The sequence below is a fragment of the Arvicola amphibius genome, chromosome 17 (assembly GCF_903992535.2).
Source record: "Arvicola amphibius chromosome 17, mArvAmp1.2, whole genome shotgun sequence".
Lineage (NCBI taxonomy): Eukaryota > Metazoa > Chordata > Mammalia > Rodentia > Cricetidae > Arvicola > Arvicola amphibius.
The window spans coordinates 34,675,430-34,691,392 of record NC_052063.2 but is presented as its reverse complement, the minus strand read 5'-3'; positions in this window follow the sequence as shown (position 1 = coordinate 34,691,392).

Here is a 15,963-nt window from a genome sequence, read left to right as displayed (position 1 = left end):
AGAAACAGACAAGACACACGGTTTCCAAAGGGAAAGATTCAGTTCTCAAGAACAAGCACCAGATACCAGCCAGTTGCAAAATATGCTTCCAAACGACTTTAATAATGTGCACAATAATTATAACGACCAATTAATAAAGATAATTCTCTTCTAGAAATTTTCTCTAATTTGACTAAATACAGTAATTATTTTTTTCTAAAGTACAAGGTAGGTTTCTGCTTCTTCTTTTAAAATCTTGAGTTAAAAACTATAATGAAAAAGAAGTATAAGGAAATTCTCTCCTTCTACAAATACAGACCAACACTGAAGTCTTGGTACAATGAGAAATTGTTGTGTGGATTTTCCCACAACATAGTAAACATCCGACAACCCAGAGATGACATTTTGACAGAAACCTCTTCAAACGCATCTTTGTCCCAAGAAAGCTCAGCACTTAGTGACTCATGTCAAGGGACAGATTGCAGCAACTTAGTTTAATGAACTGAACAGTTTTATTTTGATTTTAAAAATCAAGCAGCACTTCCTGCCACTAAATAGAGTGAGTGTTCGAGCAGCCTGAGCTCAACAGGTTAGTCTGAAACACAGAGGAAGAAAAATCAAACCACCCACCCTACCCTACCCAGAGAGAGAGAGAGAGAGAGAGAGAGAGAGAGAGGAAGAAAAATCAGACCACCCTACCCAGAGAAAGAGAGAGGGGGATGACTGTCCATTTCAAGTATTTTTCCTTGTAAACTTGGAGACAACAGGACTGAAAATAGCTGACTGGTTACCATTTGGCATCCTTTGTGTGAAGATTAAGGTGAGAGGTAAAATCATTATCTCATCAACTGAAACTGGCCTGCTTGGGAAATGCATCTGATTATCTCTGCAAGCTTGGCTTCTCATGGAGCACACATAGCAGCTCCTTTTCACACTTGGTGACCCATACATACTGGATTAAGACCCAGCAACATTTAAATCATGGGTAACTCGATTTTTGCCTTCTTAACTTAGTCTAGATGGGACCAAGAAACTTAGACCAGGAAACGATGCCTCGTGTATAATTTCTAACACTATTCGGGGTTCAGAACATTTATTTGAGATGAAATTATTATGTAATACAAATGAGAAGCAATTACCTCGGTTTCTTTAACAATAAAATTGCTAAGGCATAAACATCACTGAAGTTGTCTGTTTTATCTTTTGAAAGGATGGCAGTAAGACTCAATCTTATACGCAGAAAAGATAGCTAGTGTTAACAAGTACTATTAACTATACCACAAGTGTTCACTTCATTAGACTTCTATATGTTTAATATTTTGTTTCAGTATTAAAAGATATTCTAAATAGAGAAATAAAAATATGTTTACATTTGATATATAAAACTTTGGGGGTAGGAAAGGGAGAAATTATGTAATTATACTGTAATCCCCCAAATTAAAAAAGAAATTCTGTAATCAATAAATAAATTCACAAAACCTATAAGATGGTCAAGAATATGGATCATATATTTTGCACTTTTAACATCTTTTGTTTACTGCTATTACAATGTAAAATCCTTAGAAATTCCATGTGCTGATCAAATCACATTGAGTTTACAGACTTGTAAAGGTTACAAAGCTCAAATTTTATAGAGACTTGCTTTGCAAATATATAACGTATTTTTCTTGACTCAAGGTATTATGTCTATTAAACAGTCTTAATATTCTAAATATCCATTTATATTAATTCTACCAAAATTAAACATGTCTAGGAACTACAGTAAGGGTTAACATTTGCTGTAGTTGGAAAATGAGCAAAGTCAGCTGGCTTGACTCCCCACATAGCATGGATATCGACCAGGGCCTGGCATGTGCAGCCACTATTGTGCCAGTGAGCCACCCAAGCTTCCTCTTTCCCATTATCCTTTTATAACTATCAGGAAGTATACGATATGCAGATCATCGAGAACTCTCATACTTGTATCTGTACAACCGATTCTGTGGGATGTGAGATGAAGACAGCTGTGTTGACTCCGCCTCCCTGTGAGAAAGACAAATGCAGAAGAGCCCTGCTCCCGCTCACTGAACCCTAGGGAGCCCAGGGCAGGAGGTGACTAACCTTTGCCAAGGTTACATGTTCTCAAGAGTAATTCCAGAGCAATGATCACGAAAAGGTTTGTGCCTACAGATCCCCGAGTTTTTAACATGCTCCAGTCTGTCAGGTACAAGAGAGAGAGGAAATAGTCCCAGGAAATCTTGAGGAAGAGCATGCGTGGCCTTGGAAGAGGTTATTCGCCCCATGCTTGAGTCATGACAGTAAGTTCTTGGCGATAGATCTGTTTATATTCTTATTCCCAAGTTTCAGGCAGCCATTGCATATTTCCCTTGTGAGGTTTTCATGTTGTGCACATTATGGCTGAATGTTAAAACCAGGATGACTGGGCAAAACCCAAGCGTTTCATCTGATCAAAAACCCTAAGGAGTTATAAAGAATAGAGAGCTCAGGTATATATTTTGGAAGGAAATTAGCTGAATAACAAACAAACAAAAAATACTCCCAATGTGATCTGAGTATCTGTTTTTCTCACTGGGAATTTTTCTATTTTCTTTCTTGGAAAAAGTACTATCGCACCTTCATATTCACTAAACAGAACTGACTGTGATTTTATATTCTGAATTCTAGAATACAGTAAAAGTCACAATAAGCAGACAGCAGAGGGAAACAATCCTAGTTCATTTTCTGAGCTAATTATCTCCCAGAGCAACAACATCAAAGGCGTCTTGTTTCCAACTTTGATATCAAGGACAAGAAGAGAGCTATCAGTCAAATTTGCATCATGGAATAATCCCTTTAACGTTTCAACATATCAAAGGAAAATAAAACAGGGTGGGCAAAGATTTTAAACAAAAAAAAAATATGTATTTTTTTTTCAAAGCATTTCTCCTTCATGGCAGTTAATAAAGCAGAAGCACGGAAAAGGTGATTTGGGGACAGGAGACATTTAGGTCCCTTCCTTCTTTGGTTATTACCCGGTCAATTGAGCACTGTAGGAATTCAGCTAACAGATAAGCATACTTCATCTCAGAACCTGTGGTTTCACATAACTCCATGGCATCGTCCTCACACGGACCAGACCAAATGCTGTCACACGTACCAACCCTCTGCCAGTGACCCAGCACAAAGTTCACACTGGCAGGAATGTTTCTTTTTCCATATGAGATCAAAGTTTCCGACTACTCAGACTCATCCATCTTCTCACCCTTTCATGGGTACCTTGTAACGCCAACAACTGCAGTGGTCTCCACTGTTTAGCTAGAAATCTGTCTAATTAGGGACCACACACAACTGCCTGTCTACCCAACCCCCCTGGAAATTCCAGAAACTCTTTAAATAAAATACAGTAGGATCAAAGTGTGCCTTCCATCTACGGCAACAGACTACAACATGAGGGTGCATATTTCAATGTTCTCGACAATGTCTCAAAGCGACCTTAAAGAATAAATTACTTAGCTCCCAAGTCATTCTAAAATGTTTTGGTGAAAACCTGTCACTGCTGTTTTAAAGGAAAAGCATAAGCCCCTCCCCTGGTGACATCAGAAAATAACAACAAAGAAATGGAGGGCCAATGAGATGAGTTGATGAATAGAAGCGCTTTCCATAAAAGTCTGGTGACCTGATTTTGATTCCCAGAACCCAGAACCCACGTAGACATGGAAGGAGAGAATCATCTCCACAAAGTTGTTATCTGACTTCCATACTAGTGCTGTGTCACATGTATATCTGTATTCACGTACACACATCACACACCCGCACCCATGCATGCACACACACACACACACACACACACACAATGTTGATAACTAAAAATTAAACCTTCTCAATAGAAGAAAAGTGTATCCATATGACAGATGATCAATCTGTCCCTGAACCTTAGTCAGAGACGCTTCTTCTTGAAGTAGGTGGCAGTTAACATGGACAACCACAAGTGGACAGAGCGTAGAGAGTGACTACACCACACACTTCCCCTCCTGGCTCAGGGGACAGAACAGAGAGGCTGTGGGAGCCAGAGACAATGAGTGCCTTAAAGGAAACAGCATTGTCCCGATCAAACAGGCCTGTTGTGAATCCAGAGAGACTGAGAGCATGCACAGGGCCTGCACAAGTTCAAGCCAGATGAAAATCACAGCCCAGAGGAGGGGAAGTCAACACAGGAACCATCTCCAATCAAGCCGCTGTTTGTAGCCGACAGTTGCTCGGATTGAAGTGACACTGGACCTATCCACCCACACTTAGGAGTGGTCAACCAGCAGAAAGGGAACTCCAGGACAGTGGCTTTTATTCTATTTTATTATTTTGTTTTATTTTATTTTATTATTTTTTTTGAAATCTAAATTTATTTACAAATGTAAATAAATAAAATTAAATATAAAATTGGCTACTCACTGACCAAATCTTATAGATGAAGGGTAGCAATGTTCCAGAGAAAATCGTGATAGTTATTTCTAGGATTTCAACAGTGGAGAATATTGGACTGAATACATGATCTACTCATTCAGCAGCACAGATTTTTTTTTTTTTTTTTTTTTTTTTTTTTTTTTTTTTTTTTTTTCGAGACAAGGTTTCTCTGTGGCTTTGGAGAGCACAGATTTTTAAAAAAGAATGAATGTGCATTTAGGAGCAAGGAGATAGGGCAAGATCTGGGAGGATACAGAAGAAGAGAAAGTATAAGCGCAAACTACATTGTATGAAATCCTTAGACCCAGACATGTTAAAAAGAGAAAGCTAATTAAAAAATGAAAGATAACACACAGTCACACAGGAGACACGGTTACCAGGAGCTCTGATCATGCCTGAAGCTACAACAAACATGCAAATAAATAATAGTAATAACAATAATAATAATAACAATAATAATAATAATAATCACAAAAGTAAACTTTTAAAAAGGAAGAACAATATTATAAATTCATGCACAGAGGCAGTTAATGGGAATTGTACCACACCTGAGGCTTGATAAGGCTCCAGTGCTTCTCTTCCTCTCTGCTATTTCTTTGCATAAACCAGATATCCTTGCTGACTCTACAGCGGCACAGGACAGTGGCCTCCTTGGCCTCTGATGGGCCATATCACCAGCCCCAGAGTCTTCATTGGTCCTCTGCCCTGGAGTCTCACCCGTTTCACTGCACAGTCTAACAGAACTCATTCCTTGCAGTCCTTCACTGCACTACAGGACTGGGGTCCTAGGTTTTTTATTTTGTTATAGGTACTGGCTTTTACTTTCAGTGTAAACTTGCAGCCTGTTCCTTACCTTGGACAAACTACATAACATAGGCTTACGTCCTACCTAGTGGTTTTACATAGTTAACTTATGCAAACACATCTGCTAAAATAACACTACAGTCCATTCTACATTTAGGTAATGACCTTTTCAAGAAAAGAAAAAAATAAAAAATATTCAACCCCCCACCCCTCAAAAAAAAAGTTAAACAAATTTGGCGAGGTCACCCCATGCTCCTTTTCAGGAATCTTATTACAGTAGAGATGGATTTTGAGGTGAACACTCTGTGGTGCCATTTCTAGGGCAGATTCTTCCTCTGAGAAGGGAAAGTTAAACTTGAAGATAAATTCAAATTAAAATCTCTACTTGATTGTGTATTCAAGCCACATTCTCTGGTGCAATATCAGGTTTAAGAATTGAGTAGATGCCTCTAAGAAGTTAGCTGAATCTGCTTTTTTTCCCTTGTGCTTAATTAATTAGTTTAACCAACATTTAGTGGGTAGCTAGCATACAGAAGCCATTATGGCAGGACTAGGAGGGATGTCAAGGTAAGCAAGGCTGGTAATCTTTTCTCGTACATGCACTCTCCCCATGATGAATATAGATGCATGCAGTGCTACCCAGCCAGAATTATTAAAGCCATATTAGAGACATAGTCTTATTAGAGTCACCGATGTCCTGTAAAGCCTTGTAGGATTTAACTCAGCACCACATGCAAATGCGTGTGAGACAGAAAACTCATAAAACTACTTACTACAGGCATCTTTTGTATCACAAAGCTGTTAAGCAGTACTAGGTGTTGATTCTCTTAATGCTACAGAGGAACCATTTCCTTGTATATGAAAGCATCTTCTTCTCTGACTAGACTTTGTAGGCACATGTTAACAAATATAATGGTTTAGCCTTGACAGGAGCTCTCAGTTCATGATTCTGTACCATGTGAGAGGTAGAGAAGAATAAATACTATGTTTAGCTTTCTTTCTAGGTATAAGATACTGCCCATGGAATCCAGAAAGTGTTGCTATGACTATAAGCTGTTCTCCACAATCTGACAGCAAGGTTGCATTGTTACAGACAACACCTACACAACAAACTGAACATGGAGAAGTCAACCTGGAGACTTGATAGAGCCTTCACACCTGCTTTCTAGCATCTTTGGTACAGGAAGGCTACCCATAAAGAAATGTAAACATGAAGCCAGCCACAATCTCTTCGATCTGCAATGGTGCCCTGCATACAAGATACGCTAGCGCAATGGTGACACAAAGCTTGTGGAAGGAACCAAGCAAATCTAATGTGACTTAAGGCCCACTCCACGAGATGGAATACCTACCTACCTGACGCTGCTTGGCTGACCAAGAATCTGAGACTAGATAGGCCAGGAATCCAGGGCAATAACAACTATGATGTTTAAAAAAAAAGCAATAAGCCGGGCGGTGGTGGCGCACACCTTTAATCCCAGCACTCGGGAGGCAGAGGCAGGCGGATCTCTGTGAGTTCGAGACCAGCCTGGTCTACAAGAGCTAGTTCCAGGACAGGCTCCAAAGCTACAGAGAAACCCTGTCTCGAAAAAACCAAAAAAAAAAAAAAAAAAAAAAAAAAAAAAAAAAAAAAAAAAAAAAGCAATAAAATGACTCCTAATATCATTCTGCTGTACTGAGATCAGTGGCTTCAATACAAAAAAAAATAGAAAAAAGATAGACATTGCTTATATTGGTAGATGAGAGCTAACACAGAAATGCACAGCTGGACAGTGTACAGAGAGTTGGTGACTCTGTAGCACTCAGTCCTAAATGGGACATCTTCATCGAGGCCCTCCTCTCAAGACCCAGGGATCTATGCAGAAGGAGGGGCAGAAAGATTGTAAGAGCCAGAGCTGATGGATGACTCCAAGGAAACAGCCCTTCTGAACCCACCAGGACTGGTGCACATGTGAACGCACAGAGTGTTGCAGCCCGTACAAGGCACGCACAGGCTCAAGGGAGATGGACTCACAGCACTGAAAAGGGGAAGAGGATGTGGGTTCCCTCATCTAACCAGGAGGCTGTGAGCAACTGGTGCTAGTTGGAAGAAGAAAATGCCAGCTTGCCCAGTGGAGTCTCAGCAAGTATATGAACTCATACTCAGGGTAGGCCCGATACCCAAAAGTAGCTGGTCAAAACAAGCAAGCATAAAACACAATAATATTTCTGTAAACTTTTTGTCTCATTTTTCCTTTGCTTGCGCATTTTGTTGCTATTGTTCTATGGGGGATTTTGTTTGTTTATTTTGATCTCTGCCTCTCTCGTGTGTGTGTGTTCTGTGTACGTTGTCTCTGTTGTTGCTTTGGAGAGAAAAAGAATACAAAGAACATAAAATTAGGCAGGTAGGTGAGTGGGAAGAATCCAGAAGGAAGGTAGGAATTGGGGGAAGAAGAAAATGACTAAAATATACTGCATGAAATGTATAAAAAAAAAATACTGCCCAAAACATTTACAAAGCCAACTAAACCAGAAAGTAAAAGAAGCCCCACTTGGTCGTTAGTCCTGATGCCAACCCACAGGATCAGAATTTTAATGCTAGGAATGAGGTCAATGACTGTGTGTGGCAAAAGTGATGTCAACCCACGAGATCAGAATTGTAAGTCTAGGAGTGAGAACACAGTAACTGTGTGTGACCGAAGAGCAGTTTATTTCTCAGAAAGGTGAGCTAGCTGGCTTTGCTCACCCTTCTTGAAAGGAATTCCAGAAAGAGAGCCAGAGATAAAGAAGTCATACCGAGGAATGGAACATTCCTGACACATCTGCTAACTCATTGCAGAGGCTTTTCTCTAAAGTTCAGATAGTTTCCTCTCTTCTTTGTTTTGTTAACTTCTCGATTTAAGCTAAATCAGGAGCAAGAAAGAGCAATGAGACAGCCCACACCAGCCAGAACCAATTCATGCTAACCCACCTGTCATCAGGGAGGCTTCACCCAGCAACTGATGCACACAGATGCAGAGACCCACAGCCAAACATTAGGTTGAGCTTGGAAAGCCCTATAAAAGAGGGGGAGGAAGAGCTAGTAAGGGCCAGAGGGTCAAGGACACCACAAAAGAAACCACCTAGAAACCAACTAACCTGGCCCATAATGGCTCACAGAGACTAGCATGACAACCAGGGGCCCTGTGTGGGACTGACCTAGGCCTTCTGCATATGTTATCTTTCCGTAACTTGGTATTTTTGTGAGATTTTAAACAAAGCAGGGGATGTTTCTGACTCTGGTGTCTGCTTTTGTGACCCAGGATCGCCTCATCCAGCCTTCATAGAGAAGGGCGAGCCTAGTATCACTGCAATTTGACATGCCATGGCTGGCTGATGTCCATGGGAGACCCGCTTGTATCTGAAGAGAAACAGTGAAGGAGGAGTGGATGGGGGGAGTAGACGGGAGGTGTAGGGAGTAGACGGGAGGTGTGGGGAGTAGATGGGAGGTGTGGGGAGTAGATGGGAGGTGTGGGGAGTAGATGGGAGGTGTGGGGAGGAACAGAGGAGAAAATAAGGAGTGGAAACTTTTGGTTGGGATGTGAAAATAGACAAACCAAAAAGAGCAATGACTTGTACAGACTTCACATTCATCTCCGCGGCCACCAAAGAGTCCTACGTGTCCACATCATCAGCCACTCAGAACTCCACGACTCTCAGCTATATTCAGGTAAACGAGATATGAATTAGCAAGCATGGGAAAAGTGGAATTGTAACGTGGAAACAGAAGGGCCACAAATATGCCAGCTCTATTTGAGAATGATGCAGAAATCTCATTTAGCTACAAGTACAGTGTCACTGTCTGCTTCTTAATCACATATCCAGCAGACTTGTGAATATAATGTCTAAGTATCCAATTTAAATGAGTGGCTTCCCTCGTGTTTCAGATGTCTGTGTAAAGAATGGGTTTTGTTTTGATTTGTTTTCCCTACAGAAAGCAGCGGGTGCTCAAAGACAGGCACAGACAGGCTGCTCTGTAAGAGTAATGCACAATTAAAGACAGCTTGGCACACACAGCACAGTGCCACTGGCCCATGTGGGGGTGGCTGCCAGGATGCTCTGTGCATCCATGCCAATTCAGGGATCACTGGGGATTTAGCCCGAAGCCTTGGAAAGATACCACTTCTCCATTCACATTTAGGATGTCGGTATTCCATGTGGGCTGAATAAATCCAAACATGTATCTTGCAGTATAGATCCTATGACCAAGTTCTAGCAGACTGATCAAATATTCATTTCTTATCTAGAGCCACCACCATTGCCAGATGAAGACCATCTCTACGCAACCACCTAATGAATGCCTCTTACAGTACACCATGGAAATCAACATTCTGAGTAGGTTTCCCTTACTTTCAAAACATTTCTTACCGAGGCCCCTTCTTGCAGGATGTTACACCCTTGGTGGTGCCAAGATACCTGCATGTTTGAGCAATGATATCAATGCAGGCATAAAGACTGACTATCAAGAGGCTAAGGTGGAAAGGTGATTCCCAGGAAATGAAGCATTACAGAGTCCACTAATTGTGTATAATTAATATTTAACCATGCAAACAAGGGAGAGAATGACCTTAAAAGCATGGCATTTAAAAAATTAACTGATATCACACTGTGCTGTTGATAGCATTTAACATCATTAAAACATGCCTAGCCCAGTGGCCGTCACCAATAAATTTTGGGCCCTACTCTGTGCAATCATTTTTAAAAAGATAATAAAATTTATGAAAAATATTAGCTAAGGAATAAATACTGCAATCACAACAATGGTTAAGTTTGTTTGACGTCTAAGATCTGTCAAATGTGCTCCCAGTACTTCAATAAATTAAATGATTTTCAGCCCATATGAAGAAACTCTTTTAATATTCTGATTTTATAGATGAAAAGATTGTATTTGAACAATTTGAACAGATTTTAATCAGGAAGACTCAGAGCTAAGAGTTGAAAGCAGACGACAGGGGCTACAGTCTGCGCTCTTAACAACGAAGATGAGGAAGCATGCCAGGAAAGTGTATCCAACAGAAGCCAACTTGCTCAACGATCATAAGCTGTTACGACACAATATTAAGTATGGCAATCACAATTTGTTCACGTTAAAATGTCCCAAGTCAGCAAATGTCATGAGTTAGGGGAAGCAGAGGGACAATAATACTGCTGGACATCAAGGGAACTCACCAGAGAGCTCCAGGGAGGCACTGTTCTGCGTTCACGGTGCCCAGATAGCCTTGTCTAGGTCAATAGGAAAGCAGCACATCCCAACTTTGTCTCCTAAAAGTATCAAAAAGAGAGTAATATTCCATCACTACAGCACACGTTAACAGGAAGGAATCTAATTCTATGTCTGGATAGGTTCTACCATCCAGCTTTCTCTTGCCTCGATGCCATTCCTACTGGGCTTTTTCTATAATGCTGCAATTTGATTTAAAGTCATCATTAGGCATGAAAGGATCATTTAGCTCCATGAGCTGATAGCAGCAGCAGCAGCAGCAGCAGCAAGCCTGTGTTCTAACCGCAATATCTCTACTGATGTCTTCTCTCCGAACTCAAATTTACAAAAATGAAGGCTTTTTTTTTGCAAAAATATCATCGATTCATTGCAATCAGCCATCTTTGAGATTTTAAAGTCATTTTTTTTTTATCCTCAGAGTGATGTTTCCTTGTACTCTTAGAACGATCGTGTCTATAAAAGGGATGTGTGTTTGAAAACAAAACCTTGAAATTCCTATAAAAATACAAGAAACTTCACAAATAGTAATTAAAAAACCAAAGCAACATTTCAATAAGACATTGAAGGTAGACCAATGTTCCAGAAGTACCATGGAATATAATTAAAATACGGCCATCTATATTCCTTGATTCTCTGAACTTTGTAATAAAATTTTTACTTTTTTGTCCAATTCACTAACTTGGAAAAAAGAAAAGGCACAATAGTATCTACCCCCAAAATCATGACTATAAATTAAATTAACATTTTGAAAATATCTAGTACAGTATTTAGCAATGAAATAATAATTGTAGTTAACACTATTAATATTTGTTACTTAAACAGGGAAAAATTACTATTTAACATATATGAATAAAAACAAAATCCCTGCTGATTCTATATTTGAAAAATGAAATTGATATATGTAAAGTGATTTGTTTTTCTGATCACTAAGCCAATACAATGAACTGTCAGGTGTGTCTACGAAGAATCAGGCGTCTGCAGCTGGATAGCGCAGCAAAAGCTTACTGAAATCCTTTGCTATGAGCAAAGACAGCAGAGAGGACAGAAATACACGAACACTTTTGTTAACACTCCTAGATTTCCTCAGATGGTCAGAGAGCACTGCTTGACTTTGTGGTTTACATAGAAGGGGATTCAACAGACAATCTGATCATTAATTTCCAAGATTATAATAACCATATTACTTTCACATAATTGTCTTAATGTAGTAAAAATATCTTGCAAAAACATGTCAATTTCTATATGCAAAATTTTCCTTGGGACAGTAATTAAACTCATTTGAACTTAAAATGACTATTAAAATATAGTTCACCAAATTACTCATAATGTCATGATGAGTAAGATTTACATATTTGACTAAAGCATTTTTAAGACCATAACATCTACTACATTTAACTTCCTATTTTCAATAATAGCTATTAAAACATATACTTTTGAATTTATTTAATTTATAGATATGATGGTTTATTGGACTTTTTAATTTACTTCACATAAATATGGTGGTTTATTTGGTATTATCTGTCACAATTCATATTTGTCTACATATTTATGTTACTTGCACAATAATCTTAAAAGCAACATCCCCTTTATTTTGATTCTCAAGTGAGATAAAATGCTACTAATACTTAGTAAAAATAGTAATACTGATAATGAGATAAGGAAGCTTTTTTTCTGTTTTTTTTTCTCCTTTTCCCCCAACTATAGACTTGTTCTAAAAATGAAAGATAAGAAATTTCCTGATTTTCATTCAGAACTTCAGATTCTTAGTTCTTTAATTTACATTATTTTGTCATATAAAAGAAGGCCAATAAAAGCCTTTTTATTTGCATTAAGATATATCTTGATTTTAATTTTTTAAAGAAAAGAAATTGACCTGAAATTCTAATGTTTAAGTGTTGACATATTAAAATATTAAGAATAGTTTAGAATTTATATTATGTCTATCAAATACATTTTAAAAAAAATCAGACGACTAAATAAAAATAAAACACTTTTTTCTTTTTGGTTTGGATTAACCTTACAAGTAGTTTTCACCTTCCAAGGGTTGGTGTATCCAACGATCTAAAATTCCATCTAAAACACAGAGAGTTTAATAAGACTTTCATATATCTAAAAAACAATTCATTTTATAATTCCATAAATATAAAACCAATAATTAAAGCACAACCTATGCTTTAAGAAAGCATAAGAATTTAGTAATTCTTATTATTTTAATTACTTTAATTACTTTAATCCAAAAAGTAAGAGAACTTCCCTGTTGTACAGTTACTCCAGATTCAACACAAATACAAAAGAGATGAAAGACATTTAGAAAAAAAGGTTTAAATATGAATGTATAGGTCTGGAGAGCTAAATTAATATATAATATCTTATCATACAAAGATTTTTTCCCATTTATTTATTTATTTTAGACAGAGACTAACTCTGTAGTTGAACTTATATATACCACGTTGGTCTCCAACTGGTGGCAATCCTCCTGCCTCAGCCTCCCAAGCACTAGGATTATAGACACATATAATGCTCGACATTATTTTTCATTCCATAATTTTGGAGCCCATGATGAGGTGGCTTAAATGGTTATACATGTTAGAGAGTTAATATTTCCATTATGCTATTTTAATACTCTGGCATTTTGTAATGCATTTTTATCTACCCTTTCTCATGACTTGATTTATAATTTTCATTTAAGAACAAAATGAGTTAGCTAGGACATATGATCTTTTCTAACTAATGAAGAAAACAAATTTTAATAAACTCACAAGTGACATACACTTGATAAAGCTGTTTATTTAGGTATGTACAATTACATAGCTAGCAAAATACAGAGTATGATGCAATTATACACCATTCATGTGTACACATGGTTTATTATTATATGCAACATGATAAAAACAGAAGAATTTAGCTATCAAATGCAACTGTGCTAATGTCCTTAAAACAAGTCAAAACTAGATCCCAGTAAAGGACTGTCTCAGAAGCCAGAGTGATTGCAGCAGAAATATTTAATGCAATTGAGATTCACATTCAGATTTTCAGGAGAAATGAAAGATAATGAATTCTCTTAGAAGAAAGTTTCTCCCTTTAATTCAGAAGCATTTTCTAGTCATGATCATGCTTTTGAATACTTGGTGGTCATTAGGGCTTAGCAAAGTTTCCTTGAGTAAAATATTGATTAATATCTGGTTCATAATCCCATGCATTATTACAGTAGTTAGTGTTACTAAGGAAGACAAAACAACAAAGAAGCTAGCCACTACCTTCTCTTAAATCTCCTCTTTCTTTCCACAGAAGCCCCCAAAACATGTTTGTTTTGGAAGCAACTGGTGAACAGAAGGAGAATTTAAAGTCAGGGACTAATGACATGGGCAAACACAGAAGAGTCACATCAGCTGACCAGCAGCTGACTGGCTCGAGGTGGAAGAATGCAAGGGCGCTATTCAAGGGCAAACAATAACATTCCTTTAGTAGCTAAATGATTGGTGCCTGACAGCATGTCCTACTTGGCCCTAGAAACAAACCCACTGTGGTAAGATTATCCAGTCACCAAGGTGACCTTTGAAAGTCAGGAGACAGGTTACAAAAGCCTTTACACCTAACTACAGAGTCTTTTCTGTGGCTACAATGTGAAGCCAGGCTCATGGTCAACTCCAGAGTTCTATTGTATTCTTTACCAAATATTATCACCTAACATCTGCAAATAAGTCTAGAACAACTGAAATATGAGACAACTGGGATCCAAGGGAGAGCACCCACTGCCTTAGAATAAAAATAAAAAGAGAGAACTGTTTTCAGTCTCAGCATTTCCTTTTTTATCTTAATGCTTTAGCAGAAATATTGAATGAATGAATCTTCTTCACGTATTTTGAACGAGGGATGCAAATGGTCTACCTTCCTACTCAAGTCAAGGATGAAAGAAGTCTACAGGCACTGAAAACCTAATACAATCTGTTTGCTGCAGTGCTCAATGTTAACCATTAAGAGCCTCAAAGCCAAAATGTACTGCAAACAGCCATTGACCTCAGCCTGTCTAGTCAAAATTTCACCACGTAGAGTTACGATAATACTACGCTGGAGGTGGAGACAGCAGTGAAGTATGTTGGGATGGGAGATCCAGGAGGAACAGCCAGACAGCAATAAAGAAAAAAGCCTAACTGATATCCACCTTTCCTTCTCTGAAGGCAACTGTACACGAGATCCTTCACAAATACTGCTTTTACACATTTAAGATGGACATGTATAATGTAGAGCTATGGAGAAGAGACCCCAGAGATTTCTAGCTCGAGAGTGTAGGGCTGAGGATGAGCTAAGAGGCTGCTCCATTCTCAGGTCCCCTGCTGAATTCCTAGAGAGCATGTCTCCCATGGGCAGACCTCTGTTCAGGCTTCAGTACAGGAGTCAGAGGAAAGCAGACATGTTCCTGAACCTGATCACTGATTTTGTTGAGGGGACTTTCAGTTGGCCTTGCCTGGTTATTCCGCTGTTCCTATTTAGTTGTTGTCCTTGGAGAAATGTTTGGGGAAAAAAAATATTTCACAGCCAAGGTTGCTGCAAAAATAATAGAAATTGAACACACAGTGAGATTCAGTTTTAAGAAATGTTCAACTTTTCAAATTCTAGGATATGGAATTTGTAGCAAATGGGTTACAACTACAGATGAATTTTTTTTTTTATTCAATACAAAGAAATACTGGAAGGTAAAATTGTCTATTCCAGTCTTTCCAAACATGATGCTGAAGCAAACATCCCCATTTCAGAGGCAGGGAAGACTATGTACAATTAATTTTAGTCTTCGATGTTGCAGAGCTTTAAGGACAGGGGTTATTATCAAGATCGCTTGAGCTTTATCATCCTGTCCACAGAGTCAAACAGTTAAAAAATGCATCTCATAAACACCAAATGTATTCATAACAAATGCATGAATGTACTACATGATATATAAAATATTCACACTAAACTTTATTGAATTTCTGCAAAATTTCAGTTAATACTGTCATGCATCCCCTGAAAAACAACCTTATTTTTATATATTGTTGACAAGTGCATCTATTCAGCAAACTTAAATTGCTTAATTTATATTACAGTTACCAAAGTGCTAAGATGGTACTGGTTTAATATGTAACAATAGAAATTAATTCATTGAGAATGATTCAAATAAGCAAAAAATGTAATATATGAACTCTAAGTGTTATAGAATAATTTTTAAAAATGAAACAATAACATTTTTAAGTATGCATGTATATCAACATTAGAATTTATTAGTCAAATATTAACCAAACCCACAAAACCAGATGCATAAATCCAATTAATTTCATCCATTTGCCATTCTGAACTCAGAGGCGAGGAACACAAGCCTAGCACCCCAAGAAGTGTGCATACTGACTTCCTTCAAAGAAAAGTGTGTTAAATCAGGGCACAACAATATTTTCCAGAAACAAGAAAGTGTACGCAGTTAAAAAACCTACAAGCATGATGGCCCCAGTTCCCACGATATCTCTCTGGTTATT